A 15,393-nucleotide genomic window follows, 5' to 3' on the forward strand; every position below is an offset into this window, starting at 1 on the left:
GAGCCCTGGAGGATCACCAGGTTCAAAATAAAGGTTGCCTGTCCTGAGGATTCACAGTCTAAATAGTTCAGCAGTTGTAAAGGAGAGGGGGGTGCTGTTTTTAGTGAAATCCAAGGTGACAGCATCCTTGGAACGCGGCTCTTGTTTGTACAATGGAGCTTTTACACCAACATTTGCAGGGCTCAGCTTCTCCTCTTAAGCTTTTAAGACCTTGACCCGCTTTGCAGCGATCTAAAGGGCATTGGTGATTTTACTCCCTGAGTGTCTCCTGCCACGTGAAGCAAATCCCAAATGGAGTGTGCAAGTGCCTGTCTGGGACGTGGGTAAGGAGCACACGGCAGGGGGGAGAGGGTTTTGTCAGATGAATGTTGGGCTGGGCACATAACAAGTGCTGTGAATTATGCAGACAGCCAGAGGAGTGCCATGAGACCCGCACCGCCCTGTCACACCCTCTGCTGGTGCCCCTTCCCTTGCAGAAAGGGCTATTTTAGGAATGTTTAGGAGAGCTGAAAAATATTTAATTAGGACTATTTTTTACCATCCTGTTAATAAAGTAAGGGGCCCTAATTGCTTTGGTCTACCACGTGCCTCCATTCTGACCAAAAATAGCCTACTCTGTTCACAAGAACATTACAACTGTAAATTCTGATAACTTGAGAACCAGGAATGAGCATTGATATCTAAAAATGTCCCTTTTCGACAGCACGGAGAGACAGGGGCTAAATCTGGATATGAAGCTATGGCATTTTTTACTATAAACAAATGCTGTCAATGACTGAGTACTTTGATCTGATAGACCACGAGCCAGAGTAGATTTGTGGGGAAAGAATTCCAATGACAAAGCACTTGTGAGAGGGGAAGGGACAGGGCTCAGCTGGGAGCCTGTATGTTGCCAGATCAAGAAATTAGAGGGTGGATTGCAGATTAAGCTAGGAAAGAATGTGTTCTGAAGACATTCATCATAGCCTACCTAGAACTCAAGCTTTTTTTATATTTATTCACACCCTCAAAAATATATTTATTTATTTGTACATATATATCTACATATATTTATGTGAAAACATGTGATACCCTCCTGCCTGTATTGCCATGAAAGAGATTTTTGAAATATTTATAAATAAATATATGCTATTAATATCATATATATAAATAAATATATATATGATTGGTTTTATTTACTAGATCTGGGAGGGAAACCATCCCTACCAAGGCATACACCAGTAGCACAGTGGCACAATGGCACCCTCTGTTGCCCTGCATGATTCTTTTGATGGCTGCTCCCATGTGGATTTATTAACTCCTGAAAACATCTGTGCATCACCTTCTCCAAATCTGACTCCTTCCTGCCCAACTTCCTTGTTTGTTTGGAGTTTTCCTCTGTTATTTCACATCTTAACAAAATCCAGTTTGTTCTTCAAGCCTGTGCTGGAGGAGATGGCAAATCTTGAGATTAATGGGCAAGAGGAAGCTGTGAGAGGTTGTATTGTCACACTCACTTCGCGAATAGCAACCTTCTGTCCCCATTTTGTCCTCCCTGACACAGCTAATGACGGTTTCCTTCAACAGTGGCATTAAACACGGAGCTCAGTCCTGCAGAATAGTGATCATTTCTGGGAGATGCTGTGCGAGACGGCGCCCGGCGCTTCCTGGAAAGTGATTAGTCCTAATGAGATCGGGTTGTCCAACTCTCATGCCACTAATTAAATCACAACTTCTTCTTTTTTGCAGTTACACAAAAGCTTGATTCATGAATTAAAATACGTAGTGAATCTGATTGTGACTCTGATCCTCTATGTGTTCATAATTAAACAACCAGTTCCTTTATGAATTGAAACAAAATTCTTTCTGGGGCATGGTAAGTTTTCACTCCTAATCATACTCATTTACATCCATGTGACTACACTTTAATTGCTCGTTAATGGGATGACATGCAACCACCTTGTTCTTGCTGGACTTTCCTAATTATGACATTTTTGAACTTTAAGGACACCAAACTCTTCTCATATAGTCATTTTTTCTGTCCTTTAGCTTCCCACACTCTGTCATGTTACTAAGAATAATAAAACTATCTTGGTCTAACATTATAATTAATGACTGATTTTATTGTGTTAGTATAAGAAAAATTAGATATGTGCTTTCCACTATTGCTGATATGACTGCCTACTTTCCCCAGTGGAGTCTGAAAAAATTATCAAATGCTTTAATTACAACTGATCAGTTAGGAATGATCAGTCAGAAGTCATCAAATGTTGTCAACATCAGCAGATTTTAATTTTAAAAACCCCATGTTTTCTTTGATAGGAGTTTTCTAGATGAAATCTTTTACACTGAAAATCTACAAATCTTGATATAAAAGGGGAAGAAAAGAGACATTCATAGAGAAAGCAAAAATATGACATAAAAATCAGTTTGGGTTTTGCATGCACATAGTAATTTTTCAGAAAACATTCACTTGCTTTGATACAAAGAAGATGTTATCGAGAAGTCAAACTGAGTTTTATCCCAGGCCTCATAAAAACAAGCATGTTTGACAGTTGTGGGAAAGAAGGGGGCTCAAGATGGATCTATTGTTCATGCAGAAAGATCTCATTTCAAAAGTTAAATTACTCGTAATGATTCCATGTTAATTTGTTATTTGAATCCCCTGCAGTCCCACTTTCCCCAGACAGAGCTGGATGATGGGAGATGGTCAGGATGTTAGTTAAGCTTTTTGGCTTAGAGTAGATCTCTGCTGAAACAAGTTCTGATTGCTGCTGAACTAGATATGTGTTATTTTCTTTCAAAATTAAACCTGCATGTTTCAGAATTCAACAAAACCATTTCTTTTCTGATTTTTACTTCAATTTTGTTAAAAGAACACCCAACAACACAATGTTAAAATGCCAAAGAAAAGTTTCTCAGAAACAAAACCAAGCCCAAAATAGCAGTATTTCAAAAACAGCACATTTCAACAGGACGGAAATTCTTTCCCCTTCTTATTTTCTTAAACTAAAGTGCTGACAAATTCAATACATTTTCTGAAGTGTTTCATTTTGACCAAATTTGCATGTACTCGTAGAATAATGGATCCACTAAACTGATTATGAGTGGTTGAGGCTGAATGTTTTTCTTTTTTGGGTTAAGGCCCCTACAAGTCTACTGAGACTGACTTAGTCTGTCCTGAATAGAGAAATTATTCTAATAAAGACAAAAACTCCAAACCAAACAACACCCAGAATTGTTGTGACTCTCATCCAGAAAGGTGAGAGGTGTCTGGAAAAAATACAATACAGAGCCAGATACTAATGGGTACAGACAACTTTGAGCAGTGTTTGGAATTCCAAAGCACCATATTAAGGGAGATACATATGAAGAATAAGACTTCTGACTGATTGGAAGCTGGTGAAAGAAAGGCAAGAAAGGAACCCCAGTATCTACATGCCTGTTTGTGTCACTTCAGTGCCTGGTAAAGTTATGGAGAACATTATTCTGGGAGACACCAGAAGGACAATGCAATCATTGGTCACAGCCAGCACAACTTCATGAGAGGGAAGTTCTACTTGTCAACCTGAGTGCCTTTCATGAAAAGGTAACACATCTGGTTAAACAAGAGAACTCAGTCAATGTAAAATTTTGGATTTCAGTAAAGCTTTTAATACTATCTCTCATAGTGTCCTTCTGGAAAAAATGCCATAGATAGATAATAGATGCCATAGATAGATAAACTCACCATTTTGCTGGCAATCACCAACCATGTGAGGTTCAACAGGGAAAGTGCTGGATTCTGCACCTGGGATGGAGCAACCCTGGCTGTAGGGACAGATGGGGGAATGAGGGGCTGCAGAGCAGTGCCAGGGAAAGCAACTCTGTGAAAACCCTAACACAATAGGCCAGGAAACCAAAGCAGGCCACAGAGTGCTGTCTGTCCTTAAATAAAGACAGATTCATGACAGGTGACTCCTGTTTTCCCACTAGTTCACAAATATTTTGTTTAGCTACAGAGATTCCCTGGAAGTGGGGGGCATGTTGTCAGGTCAGAGGACCTGCTGTTGGGTTATATCATTGTTATGAAAGTCATGCTGCTAAGGAGCTTTGAGTTGTACCCCATACTGAGAATAGTCTAAATAATCTGTGACTCAAAGTATCTCTCATCAGGGATCAGTGTGAACACGAGCAATTTCAGCTGACCCAACAAGCTAAACACAAACATGTCAAGATCTCAATAGCACCAGAACATTTGTTTTCAATATCCTGAGTGTGAATTCAGGGCCAATGGGCAACATTTATTTGGTAATGGTTTTGTTTGCCAGATGTTTTTAAATCTAATTTTACTACAGAGCACATGTGAGTATGTACTGGAATTAAAATGATGATAGGAAAGAACCCAGTAGCCAACTCCTGGTTTATTGCAGCAGCATAAACTGATTTCCAAGACAAAAGCCATTATTCCACATTTGCAGGGTGTGAGATATGAACCCAGCCCATTCCCTTAAGGGAACATCTCTTGTAAACAAATAAATTAAACTTTGAGCCATTGAAATTATGTTTTGAGAGTGGTAGGGCAAGAGAGAGCACAGACTGTAAACCTCTGCTCTTTTGAGCTGAAGGTTGCTCCTTCCAGAGGGAAAAAACAAAGTGCACCTCACTACCCACTGCCCCTGGTGTTGAGGCTGACCATAACTGATCCTTCTGCAGCTGCCAGGAGCCCAGAGGGAATCATAGTCTGCAGGAGACACACAAAGCAAGGAACACAAACAGGTAAAACTGCAGGTGAGATCAGGCATGGAGATGCTTTGCCTGGGACTCTGGCAAGGCTCCCCAGCCATACTTACAATGCACAGCAGCAATGTGTTCTTTGATGTAAACCATTTTTTCAACAAGTAACTTCACTTTTTAATTATATTTTCATTTTGGACAGCAGTAATTGTCAGGGTGGACACATTAATATGGAAGCTGAATAATGCAGGGACCAGAGAAAGGCTTCTGACTTTAAATGAGCTGCACTTACTAAGTTCTATGTCCACATCAAAATTACTTTGCAAGGAAATAGAGCTGACACACTGTTATACTTCTATCAAAGTATCACATGCAATTTTATAGATAATTGCTGCTGCAACATATTCTGTGAAGAAACTAGATCAGGAATACTGAGACACAGCTCAAAATGATAATGTGTCTTTTCCCCCAGGTTGTGAATAGATTCAGAGCAGGAACAGTGCCAGGTTAAAGCAGAGCAAATATTTGCAGTGCAGTATTTTATTCACCAGAAAATTCCTCAAGTTTCTTATAGATAATTCTGGCTGAGAAAACATTTCTTTAACTGCAAAGTTTTATTTGAGTGCATTTTGAAGCACTACTGAGTGTGAGCACAGGAGGACAGATTGGGGTTATTTTTAGAATGCTAAGTCCTAGATAAAACCAGAGCATTCCTTTTTGCAATATATATTTTGTAAATCTTTGTAGATTATTTGTTAGTTGGTTCTGGAGATTGTATATGGAATGATTTGTCCATGATAGAAAAGTGCTTAAGCCAAAATCTCAGGTCCTGGAACTTTGCATACAGCTCTCCCCTTTTTCCTTTAATTGGTCATAACCCTGGGAGATCAATTCCCCAGAGTCTGGAGGGAATTTGGGTTTGAATTAAAGTAAGGTTCATCCACTGAATACATACTCTTATTTACCAAAGGGAGCCAAGCTCAAACCACATCATGTTGAACTTTGGCCATATATTTTATAAGATATGACTTCAAATGCAAGAAGTCATGCCAGCTTAAGAAAATACCACTCTTTCCTCCTTTCAAACAGATTTTCTTTGCTTTTCTAGGGTTTGCCCTCTTCGCTGCTCAAAGAGTAAGTATTCAGTTGATAAATGGGAGACCTCTTCCAGATAGAGTCCATCTTGGCTACACTCACACTATTAAAAAAGTGTAAATACAATTTGTAAGGGAATCCAAAATTTTCTAGGAACGCTTAAACCTTACAGGAGTGTCAAATTCTTCAGACTGAGCAGGGTCTGTCCAGATGGCTTAGTTGGGATATGCCTGCTCACCTCACCAGAGGAAACCCAAACTAGAACTTAGGAGGGTTTATTAGCAAATCCCACACACACTGAGTTATCCTTATAAATACCTAAGGAATTAATTTATAGGTTAGCCCAGAGTACAAAAAGAGGAATGCACTGGTTTTTCCACAGATGGTTATGTGAAAAAATATTTCTCCACCAGTTGTTATTACTTTGAGATAATATAAATTACTCCTGGCTTCTACAAATGGATTCAGTGGCAGATGTAGTCAATCAAGAAGGGCCTTGCTCTGGATTTTAGCAGCACTTTAGGACAACAAGCATAAATGCTTCACTGATATTTAAGATGGGATTCATTGATGTGGCCGTGCTATTTCATACACATAACTTAAAAGCATCTTTTTAAAAATAGACATTCAATAAGCTTTCTAGATGCAGAGGATCCTGCATAACCCCTTAAAGAACACAAACATGAAAACTCCACCAGAAAAAGCTCCTTTCTATTCCTTCCTGATATTATTTCACACTGAAGCTTGTTTAAATAATGCAGATTTTTTTTTCTTTTCTTAAAACAGTTATTTTCTTCAAACAAAAGATAGCACTTGGTTCTGTAACTCCCTGTAAGCTCCCTGAAGGTTGTACAATGCAGGTCTCTGATAATTCCTATGGAAAGTTATGGATGACAGAGAATCCACATTTGTAGTTCACAGCTTGCTGCCCAAATGTCTGTAGAAACAGTAAATTTACTTTTTCTACATTATTAAATGTGATTGTTGTATTTCTATTAAAAATGATGATATTGCAAAAAGTGCAAGGGGAAAAGAATCTCTTTACCACATTGGAGGTATTGTAGCAGGTTGATGTTTTGGGAAAAGGGGGATGAATTGCACCTTTCCTGGGAGCAAGAGCCCACCTCTATGAGGAGGCTGCCACAGACAGCTCTGTTGCCTTGGGTAGGAGAGGCAGGAAACTGGACTGCAACACCAGTGAATTGGAAGGTCTTAGCAGAGTCACAATCTAGACACTTGCTAAAAATATTGAGATTTTAGTCCCCAGAATTACTGAACAAGTTCTTCCTCAGTTTTCACAGCTGAGACTCATTTCAGGGGTCTGTGTCCCTGGCAAAGGAATATGGACAAATGGATGACCAGACCTGCACCCTGAAAATAATCTGCTCATGGAGACTGTCCTGGAATATGGGACTGGACCAGCTCTGTGATGGTCATGGTAAGATTTCACAGTTATACTCCAAACCAGCTGAAGCCGCTTCAGTCAAGTTCTGATAGCCAACATCAGCCCTTTGATGTGAACCACGGGGTGAGAATTGAGTGCCCAAACATTCACTGTTTAGTGAACATTTCAAAGTCAGCATTTTGCTAGAGCTGTTCCACAAGCTAAGATTTTTTAATAAAAATATGATCACCCCCTGTGCTAAAGTCTCCTGCAGCTGCCAGAGTGGGCAGTGGTGAGGGTGGCTCCTCAAGGGAAACCTGTGCAGCCTCCAGTATTTTCTGACTTTTATGCTTCTGCAAGGCAATTCTGTGACTACATGAATGTCATTTTTGTCATTTAATACTGTTGCCAACCCACAAAATTGTTAAGGGACTACACAGTGCAATTTAGCATAATTAAGACAATTACACAGTTAAGCACCATGAGCAGTCAGTAGCCAAAGTTTTTGCCCTAGTGTAAGGAAACCCAAAGGCTCCATGTATTGCTCCTGTGCACCCTTGGAGTTTTGATTGCTGATGAGCATGAGGATGATCATGGGGCACTTTCAGTCCTTTTTACCAAGGGGATGCTGTTGATTAAGGAAAAGGGGGATCTGAGCCCATTCCCATCACCCCATAGGTTACCACGTGGGAACTTGACCTCCGAGCGTGTTATTTGAGCCACGCTCAAGATCTCACCAAGAGAAGATACTTAACACATTTCCTGTGCATTTTACATCCATCTGAAATGTATTTAGCTAACTTTTGAGGTACCTTGCATGTTAAACCTTGAACCGCAGTTGTAACCTCTCCAGTTTCCCTTATTCACACAGTATTTGATTTGGATGACATATTTTTATAATATTTATTTTTCAGCCCATTTTGAGACTCTCATGTTAATGCCACAATAACTTCAGTCTACTGTATAATATTTCAGACATGGAGAGGAAAAAAAAAGAAGAAATAAAGAAAAAGAAAAACCAGCCGTCTGCATCCACTTAAACTACATTACAATAAAGCTCAGTAGAGATCTGATCAGCAGTTTTTTAGCCTGCCCTGATTTAATATGAAATAAATTAGTGGAAAACTTAAAGGCTGAAAGGAAATTTTTTGCCACTGTTTAAAACAGGACATGAATCCTTTAACATAATATTTACACACACTATATTAAATACTTTCTGCAAAGGTAAAATTTAGCACTGCCAGCTTCAGACAGACTGGGAACGAAATTTGTTTACACTTAATAAATCTGATTTTGAGAAGAAAAAGTTTTGTTCTTTTTTCCTTTTTTTCCCCCTCCTGTGTATACACTAGCATTGACAGAAAATCCTTATTTCAAAATATATAAATATACTGATTAAAAAACTGCTGAACACTTAAAGGAAAAGACACAATTTGTATTGTATTTAGTAGTATTTTCATCTTGGCCTTCAGACTTGCTATAATCTGTTATCTCTGGTGGTCCACAAAGCTTTTGAGATTCTTGAAGCACCATGGCTTTCAGTGATCTCTATATCCCAGCATAGCTTTTATTTGTGGTCATTGCTAGTAGATTTAGCATGAATTTTCTGACAATATACTCTAATATTTGGGAAGGAAGGTGTCTGTCAAGAAATATTAAATTGTCAGATGTGACATTTTCATCAGAAAGAACTGTCCAGTTTCTCCAGGGAAAATTTCGTGATCCAGGATTGAACTGTTATTCAAAACAAGAAGATGGATTTTTCCAGGGAAGACCCTATAGTCCCCAGCCCAGCTCTTTCAGAACATCTCAGAAGACAATATACAAATCTCCTGCTCTGCTGACCCAGAACAAGGACATGGCATTATAATCTCAGAGTCTTAAACCTTCAGCTTTATGTTGGGAGGGGGTGTGAGGTGGGTACGATTTAGCCATGTGGAGATGAGAACATTTTGAAAAATCAATAGCACTTTCATGAAATAGAAAAACAGTTTCCTACAGAGCTGCAATTAAAGTCATGCCCAATCCCTTGAAAACACATACCGTTTATTAAGGAAGTTACTAAGATGTGCCATAGCTCCCAGGCAGAGGTGAGAAAGAAGTTTTAACTCACCATCTACTTCTTTCATCTGAGATTTATCATCTAGCCAGACAACTTGGATCATTAGCACATCAAAGATCTTAAAACATCCCAGATGAAAAAAAGAAAAACTTCTTTAAAACCATGGTATTTCACAGATCAGCCATGTATTTGCAGATTTTAAGATCATATGGAAACTTTGCAGTCACCTTCTCTGACATCTGCAGAGCATAGCCCAGAGGAGGCTGCCCAGCAATTCCTAAATTATTTCCAATAAATTGTGGTTGAATCAGGGCATCTTTCTCGGAAAGACATTCAGTCTGATTTAAAGACTATAAGCAACTGAGAATCCACCACATTCTTTGGCAAGCTGCTAGTTACAAATAGGGCAAAATCTCACCAACAGGAATGGGAGTTTTGTCTGGACTCATATTTAATCTGCAGATTAAATATTCACAAAATGTAGAATTATTAAATATTCACAGGAGAAGTGGGTTGTAGTTTACTCCTTCCAGAAATCATGAGACTGTAATGATAAGTAAAGTAAGAAACTGGGGAAAGTATTAACAGGTCTGAAACTATTTTTTTAAGTCTGATTAAGGTGCACAAAATCCCTACAAGAGCATGAGAATGTTCATCCAAGACACATTCTTTATGGTTTTGAAGTCTAAAATCTTAGTGCTCAGAGATAGCATCTATTTAAAATACATGAGCAAACTAAGGCATAAAAAGTCTGTTCCTCTGACTTTGCTCCCAGGACAGGTCTTCTGATGCCAGTAAGAGTCCTAGAAAAACATGAGCAACACTCATTCCACTAGTCAGAAATTGTTTGTGTGGCAGGATTTCCAATAGAAAGCTGATTTTATCTTGCCATGACCCCAGTTTGGGCAAATAGTTTTGCTGTACTAACAGGCAGAAGTCCTCAGTTAGCCCTATGAAAAGCAGACAGCCATAATGTAAATAGAGTTTCTATTTACTCTGAAGTTCAGAAAATTCATTCCAAGAGAACAATAAATGTGGGACCACATGCATTGTTTACTTATCTTTAGGAACATTGTTATTCCCCAAACAGGCTGACTACTTCTCACTACTCTTGGTCAGCTCCTTTTGCAAATGCATCTCATCAGCTTCAGCTAATTCATCACTGTGGTTTGACAATAATTACTGACTCTCTTTCTAAAGATAATCTGTGTTTAAAGGCTCTGTTATATAATATGCTATAAGCCAAGAATATCTTGCAACATTTGGAAAGGTAGGGCAGTAATGTTCTGCCAGATTCCTCTCAGCATTTAAACATCATATTTTACATGCCAAAAGTTCCTTCAATTAATAATGACTTGTGAGTTTTAAGATGGATAATTTATATCTGAAAACAATTAGGGAAGGCAGTTTAGAAAAACTTATCTGTGTTTGGGGAGATGTTACGACAAAAAATGTCACTGAAAGAGAGAGAAATAAATGGACTGAAATTCAAGGATATATCCTGGCCCCTTGGGAAAAGTCAGTGATAGTTCAGAGCCAGTTTGCTTCAAAGATAATGCTGGAGAAAGAAAGATTTTTCAGAGACATTCCAGTAACAAATAAGTGAGTGAGTCCTTGTGGGATTGAAGAAGCAACAGAGAATAGCAGAGGGAAAGAAGAGGTTTTCAGATCAGTGAAAAAGAGCATCCTAAAAAAGGGAAAAGACATAAAGCTGAAAATCTGGGACAAAAATAAGTGGAAGTATATCTAAAATATACACAGGAGAGAGGAGAGAGGTTAGAGAAGAAGTTTAGAGCCTCAAGAGCATTAAGGGTGCCACCAGAGCTGTCAAGGAACTGGAGGCAAAACACCATCCTCCATATTTCTGTAGCTGAGCAAAATATGTCTGTTCAGATTGGACAGAAAACAAGGGTCAGGATTACAGAGATTCACCATGACAAGGACGTGTCAGGTAAAAGCACAGAACCCATCAGCTGCAGGGACAGAGAGCCTGTTTGGGGCCATTGGGCAGGGATGTGCAGCATCCCAGGTCATGCTGACCCCAGTGAGCACTGTCAGCAGACACCCCACACACCTGGTGGGAAGGCACACCACACATTTTCTGTAAAATCAAGGATCTGCCAAGGATCAGCAGACAGCTGTCCAAGCCCTCAGGTCAGCACAGAGATGTAGAGCTTCATATAATTCCTATTGCCATTAGAAAATAAACCATATATTATTTTTATTCTTGCTGGCATATGACAAAACACTATTGAGGGAGCACCCCTGGTTTCCCTACCTCACAGACAGTCACATTTTCACTAAAGGAAAGGTGTAACTTCAAATTTCTAAACTTCCCCAGTTGTTCATTTAATGACGCTGTTGTTCTCCTGTTGCCTGGCTAAATTAACTAATTCCTCTTTGATAGCTGCATAATTATCTGGCATATCCTGAACAGAGCAGTCCTGTTCATTATGGAAGCGGGGGGAAGACATGCAAGGACCAGTACCCAAAACCTGATTTCTTCAAATATTTCTCTTTCAGATGAATGGACAAACAGATTTCCCACAAGCTCAATTGAGGAAAGATTTGAAGGCTCAGAAAGAAGAGGCCACCACTGAAGTTTGCAGTGTCTCCTCCAGCTCAAATAAAATGAAGGGAAAAAAAAAAGGGTTATATTTGCTTATAACATAAAAGGTGGGACTGTCACCATTCTGATTAATTAATTTAGTTTTGCAGTTTGGATTAATTACAGTGAAATACCCAAATACACTTCATAGACACTAATATCTGTAGTTTTATGACTGCTGAATAATTAAGTACTACTTTTTCAGTTTCTCCAAGTGGGAAAAATCAGGTATATTAAGCCTTGGGCACTATCAGCCACCCAATAGGTCTGTATAAAGGCTTGTGATGGAATCAAAATATTTCATTATTTAGCTGAAAGATTCAGTCTCAAAGGGTACTACTATCTTTGGTATATGGATATTTCCAAACCTCTCTGAAGATGATGAGTTTGTAGCAACATTTTATTTAAGATAAAGGGAGAGGGGGAAAAAAAGCTCTTTTCTTTAAAAGTTCTTTTGTTTAACAACAGAAGTTACTGCTTGTGTAACTGATCTACATGTCTTATAGATCTGTCTTTGGTGGTTTGGCTGGGAACTGAATTAACACTTTAAAATTTTGCTAATGGCATGGCAGACCTGGATGTGTCTACAAAAGTGACAGAAACAACCAGTGGCAGGCAGAAAACACCACAAAGAAGACATATAAAATAAAACCACCAAAAAGGGGTGGAATTAGGAATTACTCAAGAAAGAATGTGGCTTTGTGAACAAAGACAGTGACTCCTACATCATTGCTGCAGGTCTCTGCAAACATTCTCCACAAGGAAACATGATTGCATTGAAGAAATGCAGGTCACCAATCTCTCCTTCCAGTGAAAACAATCTAGCACACCAGAAGTATTGGCTATGAGGCAGGCAAATATCACCAGAGGAATCAAGTTTCCCAGAAGAGAAAAGATAAGCTGATATCTGCAATCAAACTGGAACAAACAATGGAGGTACTCACACAGCTCAACAATGGCCAGAAAATAATTAAAACAAGATCTAAACAATTGCTGGAGCCCTCTATAAAGAATCTGAGTCAAAATTCCATAGTTTCCCAGAAAAGGCAGAAATATGACCATGTCTTTGGGGGCAGAATGAGTGTGTCTGAGCAGATTGAAAAACTGCTAACATAAATACAATTTTATCTGCACATGAAAAAAAAAAAATCCTGCAGAAAACTGCACTAAGATGAAATAATAATTAATGTGAAATTGTATCCTTTTTTTAACTACAGCCAGTATTAGAAGTTTAGGACAGAAGAGTGAAAAAAAAAGCCCTGTAAGATGATTCTTTCACCTCTGCTGCCATACATTCTGGTACTCAGCTGTGGAGGGACTTTCAACTTGACATAACACTGAGCAACAACAGATGATGTATCACAAAACTTCTAATTCCACACATTTTCTGTATTTATAATTGGGAGACCTTTTTTCACTGGAATCTATAATGCACTTCAGCTGACCTTCCAGTGCTCACAGAACTGGAAATAAACAACAAAAAAATAAAAAAACCAGCTTTCTAAATAAGTGAAAGATGGACTCATATTATCTAAAGGAATTTCACTCAGAGGGTGCTGGTGGCTCTTCCTACTCCAGTGTGAAGATCTTCTGTTTGTGAAGATCAAATGGGACAGAAGGCATGTGTCAGCTCTGGGTCAGGCTTTTCTGGAGGCACACACACCTCAGCCAGCCTCACATCCCAAAAGACTGGTTGGGGTTTATGTCTGAACAGAATCACCCTGAGCACTGTGAAAGCTGCTGCACACAGCGACTTTTTACCTGTAAATTCATCTGAGTCTGTTTGAGGTAAAAGATAGGTAAGGAGTTACAGCTGGGTGGGGAACATGAGAGAAGACCTTGACTAACAGGATGGATGTCCAAGGAGTCTTGTGCAATCTCAGTTTACACAGGCTTGGATTCAGACTAAGATACAAAACACTGACATAGGGATGCTTGCCCGAACTCAAACATCTCTCTTAAATCAGGAAAAAGGCCCAGGATAGCTCAGGACATGGAATAAGTTGCTGTGGTGCTCCTGCTTTCCAGTCAACAGTCCCTCAGTGGGAGGAGAAAGCAGAGAGGCTGGAAGATGGTATCCATGAGCCCTGATGCTCCATCCCTGGAATGTCTGCAGCAAAGGGATCAAACTTGGCTCACAGCTCTTCTGAGCTAACAGGGAAACAATGAAACTCCATTCTGCTCAGTTCTGGCGGTTTTTTTTCTTTTTCGTTTCTTAAGTGAGAGAGAGAAGGAGAGGAGAGAAGAGAAGAGAAAAACTGGCAAGTGCAGCAAATTTTAGAGAATGGACCAGATAAAAGTTATTGTTGTAAAATTTCTTTGTTTCATGGCCAAGACCATTATCTATCTCTGGCTGGCCAGACGAAGCATCATGTGTCTTCAGCAGAAGCTTCTCTTCTACCCAGGGAGCTGGACAGAGGAAAACAAAATTTCAGGAAGGAGCTGGCTTGAAAGGGCATCAGAGTTCAACTCAGCCTGAAGGACAGACAGTCCCTCTAAGGGACTCCTGTTCATGTTTAGGAGCATGGGACACCCTGTCTGTTGTATTGTGTTGGTCTTAAAAATAGAAAATGCCCCAAACATGGGGAAAATACATTAGAATAAGACCTGCAGTGAAATAAAGTGACAACTTTTAATGCTTGGGGAAGGAGCATGTCCCATCTGTGAGACCCATGGATCAGGTTTGGGTAACTAAGCCTGCCAGAGTTAGGATATTTTCTTGAAATCTAGATAACACCACAAAGCTTTCTAATGTCTTTGAGAAGAACTTGTATCTTCATTGTTGCTCTCTGATGGCCAAGCAAGTGTGCTGTCAATAGGAAAGTGAGAGCAAAGAAGCATGAGTTAGGTTAAACAGGTATTTGCTAAGAAATCCAATGGGAAGAAAAAAAATCTCCTCTTAGAGAAAGAAAACAAAGGTTCTACGGAAGATTCAGCTCTGCAAATGTTTTTCAACACACAGTTTTCTGTGGAGATTTTGACTTTACATACAAATCATAGAGAAAATGTGACTTTGGCACTGCCTGGTAAAGTAAACAAGCTCTCCTTGAGAAATTTATTCCCAGAAAAAAAAAATCAAATTCTGCTCCCAGTCCTTTCTGTTCATATCTTAACGCTGTCCTCTCACTGTGAGCACTAGCATGTGTACTTCTGCAAAGAAACAGGCAAACATAGGTACACTAATATTGGAGATGGCCCCTGAGCCTTTTAAACTTTGAATTCGAAGTGTTTCATCGGGTTTATTAAATTCTGTGTATCTAGAATTTCCGTGCTTGCCTCTGTACCAGCAAGCTGATCATGTAATAGTAAGGTTCAATAGCAGTTCATCTGGTTACGTGCATCAAGCCTCCCAAAAAAGACTAGGAACAGTATATTCCATTCCTTTGAATGGAAAAAAAAAACAACAAAATAACACTCTAAAAAGACAGTAAAATAAATCACAACACTTTCCAAAGTGCTGGGTAAACTCAGGTCCTTCATAAATTCTCATATGTGGTTCCTGAAAAGAAACACAAAAATGTGGATCTTGAACAAGCCTTCTAAATGACA

At 39.2% G+C, this 15,393-nt stretch overlaps 1 long non-coding RNA gene across 7 annotated transcripts in view; it reads left to right on the forward strand.

Annotated features, from left to right (window-relative positions):
* Positions 1-14,426, forward strand: part of LOC120509395 — a 28,789-nt gene extending 14,363 nt beyond the window's left edge. Inside the window, exons 2-6 of one of the 7 annotated variants that reach the window (XR_005629248.1) lie at positions 1,729-1,855; positions 3,440-3,568; positions 5,804-5,829; positions 7,083-7,228; positions 11,760-11,875. This is a non-coding gene — a long non-coding RNA (uncharacterized LOC120509395). Of the gene's footprint in view, positions 1-1,728; positions 1,856-3,439; positions 3,569-5,803; positions 5,830-7,082; positions 7,229-8,088; positions 8,481-11,759; positions 11,913-12,350 lie in introns of those variants that run through there. The other 6 variants (XR_005629249.1, XR_005629250.1, XR_005629244.1 and 3 more) reach the window with 6 other exon arrangements.
* Positions 14,427-15,393: the final 967 nt, after the last annotated feature.

The sequence above is a fragment of the Passer montanus genome, unplaced genomic scaffold (assembly GCF_014805655.1).
Source record: "Passer montanus isolate IOZ18808 unplaced genomic scaffold, ASM1480565v1 scaffold51, whole genome shotgun sequence".
Taxonomy (NCBI): Eukaryota; Metazoa; Chordata; class Aves; order Passeriformes; family Passeridae; genus Passer; species Passer montanus.